We start from the raw sequence: 7,500 nt of genomic DNA on the forward strand, positions 1-7,500 counted from the left end.
CGCTGCCCCTCCCGTCCGTCGTCCCCCGTCCCCAAAAACTTGCTGCTCTCCACGCTGGAGCCTGCACGGGGGAGGTTGCGCTCCGCTCCTCCGGCCCTAAAGCCGCCCTCGCCCGCCCCCCGGCTTGCCGCTTGGCTCGGCTGCCCGCCCGCCCGCTAATCCCCCCAACGCCCCCACCCCAAAAACACCCCAGCCCTACCGCATGCCGCTCCCCCTCTCCCCGCTCTCGCTGACCGCTGCCACCCCCCCCCCACCCCTCCCCCCCGAAACAAACCCCCCAGCCCTACCGCATGCCGCTCCCCCTCTCTCCCTAGCCTGCCCCCCCCGCCGTCGCTTGCTGCTGCTGCTGCCGCCGCCGCCGCCGCCGCCGCCGCCGCCGCCGCCGCCGCCGCCGCCGCCGGGACCCGCCTCGGTCTGGTGGCGCGCGCTCGGAGATCCCCGGCTACCCGTCCGTCCGTCCCTCCCTCCCGCCCCGCCCCGGGGGAGGGCTCGGGGCAGCGCGGGCAGGCGGGGAGCAAAAAAAGGCGCGGGCGCCAAAAAACGTCGGGGTCCCGGGGTGGCGGAGGGGGGCGGCGGCGGGGGCGGCGGCGGGTACACGGCGCCGGGTCCAGCCCGTCCCGGGGCGGGGACAGGTGGTGTCGTCCGTCCCCGCCCCCGTAACCTGCTCTGAAGCATCCGCTTCCCGCCGCGGTTCGCCCTCCACCCCCCCGCCGCACACGCAGCTGCCGCTTCCCGCCGCCTCTGCCCCCCGCCCCGGGATCAACCACCCGCCGGGTCCAGCCGGTCCCGGTCCCGGGAACCTGCTCCCGGGGCCAGCCGGAGCCACGCCCCCTCCTCTGACGCTTCCAGCTGCCGCCTCCCCTCCCACCCCCCAAACTCACACTGGCCCTCGCCGGCCCGCCCACCCGCCTACCTGCTTGCCCGCCGCCGCTGGGTGGCGTGCCGGACACTCTCGCACACAGGTACACAGACAGGGACACAGGGACACAGGCACTCAGGCACACAGGGACACAGGGACACAGGGACACAAGGACACAGGGACACAGGCACTCAGGCACTCAGGCACTCAGGGACACAGGGACACAGGGACACAGGCACTCAGGCACTCAGGGACACAGGGACACAGGGACACAAGGACACAGGGACACAGGCACTCAGGCACTCAGGCACTCAGGGACACAGGGACACAGGGACACAGGGACACAGGGACACAGGGACACAGGCACTCAGGCACACAGGGACACAGGTGGCGGGCCGGAGGCCTCTCCCCACTGTGTGGCAGGGGTCCAAGAGCCACCCCAGCCCAACCCAGAGGGTCTTTTGCACCTCTCTAGAGGCCACCCAGAGACCCCAGGCCGCAGCAGAAGCCTCCCCCGCATGCTCTGCAGGCTTCCGACCCACCCCAGGCCGCACCAGAAGCCTCCCCCGCACGCTCTGCAGGCTTCCGACCCACCCCAGGCCACAGCAGAAGCCTCTCCCGCACGCTCTGCAGGCTTCTCAGCCACCCCAGGCCGCAGCAGAAGCCTCTCCCGCACGCTCTGCAGGCTTCTCAGCCACCCCAGGCCGCACCAGAAGCCTCTCCCGCACGCTCTGCAGGCTTCTCAGCCACCCCAGGCCGCAGCAGAAGCCTCTCCCGCACGCTCTGCAGGCTTCTCAGCCACCCCAGGCCGCAGCAGAAGCCTCTCCCGCACGCTCTGCAGGCTTCTCAGCCACCCCAGGCCGCAGCAGAAGCCTCTCCCGCACGCTCTGCAGGCTTCTCAGCCACCCCAGGCCGCACCAGAAGCCTCTCCCGCACGCTCTGCAGGCTTCTCAGCCACCCCAGGCCGCAGCAGAAGCCTCTCCCGCACGCTCTGCAGGCTTCCGACCCACCCCAGGCCGCAGCAGAAGCCTCTCCCGCACGCTCTGCAGGCTTCCGACCCACCCCAGGCCGCAACAGAAGCCTCTCCCGCACGCTCTGCAGGCTTCCGACCCACCCCAGGCCGCAGCAGAAGCCTCTCCCGCACGCTCTGCAGGCTTCCGTCCCACCCCAGGCCGCACCAGAAGCCTCCCCCGCACGCTCTGCAGGCTTCCGTCCCACCCCAGGCCGCAGCAGAAGCCTCTCCCGCACGCTCTGCAGGCTTCCGACCCACCCCAGGCCCCAACAGAAGCCTCTCCCGCACGCTCTGCAGGCTTCTCAGCCACCCCAGGCCGCAGCAGAAGCCTCTCCCGCACGCTCTGCAGGCTTCTCAGCCACCCCAGGCCGCAGCAGAAGCCTCCCCCGCATGCTCTGCAGGCTTCCGACCCACCCCAGGCCGCAACAGAAGCCTCCCCCGCACGCTCTGTAGGCTTCTGACCCACCCCAGGCCCCAACAGAAGCCTCCCCCGCACGCTCTGCAGGCTTCTCAGCCACCCCAGGCCGCAGCAGAAGCCTCTCCCGCACGCTCTGCAGGCTTCTCAGCCACCCCAGGCCGCACCAGAAGCCTCTCCCGCACGCTCTGCAGGCTTCTCAGCCACCCCAGGCCGCACCAGAAGCCTCCCCCGCACGCTCTGCAGGCTTCCGACCCACCCCAGGCCGCACCAGAAGCCTCCCCCGCACGCTCTGCAGGCTTCCGACCCACCCCAGGCCGCACCAGAAGCCTCTCCCGCACGCTCTGCAGGCTTCCGACCCACCCCAGGCCGCACCAGAAGCCTCCCCCGCACGCTCTGCAGGCTTCTCCGCCACCACAGGCCGCACCAGAGGATCTTTTGCACCTCTCTGGACGCCACCCAGAGACTCCAGGCCGCACCAGAGGCCCCCCCCCCCCAACCATTTACAGGCTGCAGTGCCAGCCTAGGCCCCGCTGGCAGCCTCCCTTGTCTGCTTTGGAAGGCCTCCCATCCACTCCAGACCTGCCTGGAGGCCTCCCTCGACTGCTCCCGGGGCCCTCGAAGCCACCCTAGGCCTTTCTGGAGGACCTGCTCGACCGCTCGGGCGGCTTCTGACGCACCCTCGGCCATCCGGCGCCCAGCAGCTCCCAGGGCCAGGCACCGGCCTCCCCCTCCGGCCGCCCCTGGGGCCGGGGGTGGCTCGGACTCGGCGCCCCCAACGTGTCGTCCCGTCCCCCCCCGCCCCGCACCGCCGAACATTCGCTGCAGCCGAGGGCTTGCCGCTCGACGCCTACCCCACCCGCCCAGCCCCCCGCTGCGGCCCGGCGCTGCCCCGGCCGCTGCGCCCCGCCTCTCATCGCTCCCCCCACCCGGCAACCGGCCGCCGGGCACGGCAAGTCCCAGGGCAGGGAACAGGTGCTGCCGGGACCCCGTGCTGGCTGCCGGCTTCCCGGGGCTGCCCCGGGCACGGACAGGTCGCCCCCCCGCCCCGGCGAATGTTCACCGAACCGGCTGCCGGCTGCCTTCGAGCACCCCCCGCCCCCCGCCACTATCGTCCCCCCCGCCCCCCCTCCGCCTCCGCTGCCGCTTCTCCCCGCACCGCCTCCACTGCCTCCCCCCGCCGCCGGCGAACGAGTCGCCGGATCCGTAGGGTGCCGGGAGCCCGAACGGCGAGCGGCTCCGGCTGCTGCCGGGGCCGCGGGGCTTCGAGCCGCTCCGGCCGCGGCCGGGACCCCGTGCCGGAAGCCGGCATCCCGGGACGGCCCCGGGACGGCCCCGGTCGCCGGCCGGGTGACGTTCAGCGAAGCGGCTGCCGCCAGTCTTTGGGCCTCCCCCGTGCCGGGGCCGCGGGGCTTCGAGCCGGTCCGGCCGCGGCCGGGATCCCGGGCCGGACGATGGCTTCCCGGGCCGGTCCCGGTCGCCTCCCGGGTGACGTTCACCGAAGCGGCTGCCAGCTGTCTTCGAGCCCCCCCCCCCCCTCCGCCTCCGCTGCCGCTTCTCCCCGCACCCCCTCCACTGCCTCCCCCCGCCGCCGGCGAACGAGTCGCCGGATCTGTAGGGTGCCGGGAGCCCGAACGGCGAGCGGCTCCGGCTGCTGCCGGGGCCGCGGGGATTCGAGCCGCTCCGGCCGCGGCCGGGACCCCGTGCCGGAAGCCGGCATCCCCGGACAGCCCCGGGACGGCCCCGGTCGCCGGCCGGGTGACGTTCACCGAAGCGGCTGCCGGCTGTCTTCGAGCCCCCCCCCCCCTCCGCCTCCGCTGCCGCTTCTGCCCGCACCCCCTCCACTGCCTCCCCCCGCCGCCGGCGAACGAGTCGGCGGATCCGTAGGGTGCCGGGAGCCCGAACGGCGAGCGGCTCCGGCTGCTGCCGGGACCGCGGGGATTCGAGCCGCTCCGGCCGCGGCCGGGACCCCGTGCCGGAAGCCGGCATCCCGGGACGGCCCCGGGACGGCCCCGGTCGCCGGCCGGGTGACGTTCAGCGAAGCGGCTGCCGCCAGTCTTTGGGCCTCCCCCGTGCCGGGGCCGCGGGGCTTCGAGCCGGTCCGGCCGCGGCCGGGATCCCGGGCCGGACGATGGCTTCCCGGGCCGGTCCCGGTCGCCTCCCGGGTGACGTTCACCGAAGCGGCTGCCGGCTGTCTTCGAGCCCCCCCCCCCCCTCCGCCTCCGCTGCCGCTTCTGCCCGCACCCCCTCCACTGCCTCCCCCCGCCGCCGGCGAACGAGTCGCCGGATCTGTAGGGTGCCGGGAGCCCGAACGGCGAGCGGCTCCGGCTGCTGCCGGGACCGCGGGGATTCGAGCCGCTCCGGCCGCGGCCGGGACCCCGTGCCGGAAGCCGGCATCCCCGGACAGCCCCGGGACGGCCCCGGTCGCCGGCCGGGTGACGTTCACCGAAGCGGCTGCCGGCTGTCTTCGAGCCCCCCCCCCCCTCCGCCTCCGCTGCCGCTTCTGCCCGCACCCCCTCCACTGCCTCCCCCCGCCGCCGGCGAACGAGTCGGCGGATCCGTAGGGTGCCGGGAGCCCGAACGGCGAGCGGCTCCGGCTGCTGCCGGGACCGCGGGGATTCGAGCCGCTCCGGCCGCGGCCGGGACCCCGTGCCGGAAGCCGGCATCCCGGGACGGCCCCGGGACGGCCCCGGTCGCCGGCCGGGTGACGTTCAGCGAAGCGGCTGCCGCCAGTCTTTGGGCCTCCCCCGTGCCGGGGCCGCGGGGCTTCGAGCCGGTCCGGCCGCGGCCGGGATCCCGGGCCGGACGATGGCTTCCCGGGCCGGTCCCGGTCGCCTCCCGGGTGACGTTCACCGAAGCGGCTGCCGGCTGTCTTCGAGCCCCCCCCCCCCCTCCGCCTCCGCTGCCGCTTCTGCCCGCACCCCCTCCACTGCCTCCCCCCGCCGCCGGCGAACGAGTCGCCGGATCTGTAGGGTGCCGGGAGCCCGAACGGCGAGCGGCTCCGGCTGCTGCCGGGGCCGCGGGGATTCGAGCCGCTCCGGCCGCGGCCGGGACCCCGTGCCGGAAGCCGGCATCCCCGGACAGCCCCGGGACGGCCCCGGTCGCCGGCCGGGTGACGTTCACCGAAGCGGCTGCCGGCTGTCTTCGAGCCCCCCCCCCCCTCCGCCTCCGCTGCCGCTTCTGCCCGCACCCCCTCCACTGCCTCCCCCCGCCGCCGGCGAACGAGTCGGCGGATCCGTAGGGTGCCGGGAGCCCGAACGGCGAGCGGCTCCGGCTGCTGCCGGGACCGCGGGGCTTCGAGCCGCTCCGGCCGCGGCCGGGACCCCGTGCCGGAAGCCGGCATCCCGGGACGGCCCCGGGACGGCCCCGGTCGCCGGCCGGGTGACGTTCAGCGAAGCGGCTGCCGCCAGTCTTTGGGCCTCCCCCGTGCCGGGGCCGCGGGGCTTCGAGCCGGTCCGGCCGCGGCCGGGATCCGGGGCCGGACGATGGCTTCCCGGGCCGGTCCCGGTCGCCTCCCGGGTGACGTTCACCGAAGCGGCTGACGGCTGTCTCCGAGCCCCCCCCCCCCCCCTCCGCCTCCGCTGCCGCTTCTGCCCGCACCCCCTCCACTGCCTCCCCCCGCCGCCCGCGAACGAGTCGCCGGATCTGTAGGGTGCCGGGAGCCCGAACGGCGAGCGGCTCCGGCTGCTGCCGGGACCGCGGGGATTCGAGCCGCTCCGGCCGCGGCCGGGACCCCGTGCCGGAAGCCGGCATCCCCGGACAGCCCCGGGACGGCCCCGGTCGCCGGCCGGGTGACGTTCACCGAAGCGGCTGCCGGCTGTCTTCGAGCCCCCCCCCCCTCCGCCTCCGCTGCCGCTTCTGCCCGCACCCCCTCCACTGCCTCCCCCCGCCGCCGGCGAACGAGTCGCCGGATCCGTAGGGTGCCGGGAGCCCGAACGGCGAGCGGCTCCGGCTGCTGCCGGGACCGCGGGGATTCGAGCCGCTCCGGCCGCGGCCGGGACCCCGTGGCGGAAGCCAGCATCCCGGGACGGCCCCGGGACGGCCCCGATCGCCTCCTGGGTGACGTTCACCGAAGCGGCTGCCGGCTGTCTTCGAGCCCCCCCCCCCCTCCGCCTCCGCTGCCGCTTCTCCCCGCACCCCCTCCACTGCCTCCCCCCGCCGCCGGCGAACGAGTCGGCGGATCCATACCGTCCCGAGAGCCCGAGGCGGCGGCACCCAGTGCGGGTCCGGCCGAGGCCGGGACCCCGTGCCTGTCGCAGGCTTCCCGGGACGGCCCCGGAACGGCCGCGGTCGCCGGCCGGGTGACGTTCTCCGAAGCGGCTGCCGGCTGTCTTCGAGCCCCCCCCCCCCTCCGCCTCCGCTGCCGCTTCTGCCCGCACCTCCTTCACTGCCTCCCCCCGCCGCCCGCGAACGAGTCGGCGGATCCGTAGGGTGCCGGGAGCCCGAACGGCGAGCGGCTCCGGCTGCTGCCGGGACCGCGGGGATTCGAGCCGCTCCGGCCGCGGCCGGGACCCCGTGCCGGAAGCCGGCATCCCGGGACAGCCCCGGGACGGCCCCGGTCGCCGGCCGGGTGACGTTCAGCGAAGCGGCTGCCGCCAGTCTTTGGGCCTCCCCCGTGCCGGGGCCGCGGGGCTTCGAGTCGGTCCGGCCGCGGCTGGGACCCCGTGCCTGTCGCAGGCTTCCCGGGACGGCCCCGGAACGGCCGCGGTCGCCGGCCGGGTGACGTTCACCGAGGCGACTGCCGGCTGTCTTCGAGCCCCCACCCCTGCCGTGGCCGCGGGGATTCGCCCCGGTCCGGCAGCTGACGGTTCCCTGTGTCGGACGCCGGCTTCCCGGGACTGCCCCGGGACAGCCCCGGTCGCCTCCCGGGTGACGTTCACCGAAGCTGCTGCCGCCTGTCTTTGTCCCCCCCCCCCCGTGCTCTCCCTCAGGCGGGAGGTAGACGTGCTCTCCCTGGGCGAGTAGACGTGCTCTCCCTGGGCGAGTAGACGTGCTCTCCCTCGGCGAGTAGACGTGCTCTCCCTCGGCGAGTAGACGTGCTCTCCCTCGGCGAGTAGACGTGCTCTCCCTCGGCGAGTAGACGTGCTCTCCCTGGGCGAGTAGACGTGCTCTCCCTCGGCGAGTAGACGTGCTCTCCCTCGGCGAGTAGACGTGCTCTCCCTGGGCGAGTAGACGTGCTCTCCCTGGGCGAGTAGACGTGCTCTCCCTGGGCGA

Source organism: Melanerpes formicivorus, unplaced genomic scaffold (genome assembly GCF_026170545.1).
Source record: "Melanerpes formicivorus ecotype bairdi unplaced genomic scaffold, bMelFor1.0.p_v2 SCAF_184, whole genome shotgun sequence".
Lineage (NCBI taxonomy): Eukaryota > Metazoa > Chordata > Aves > Piciformes > Picidae > Melanerpes > Melanerpes formicivorus.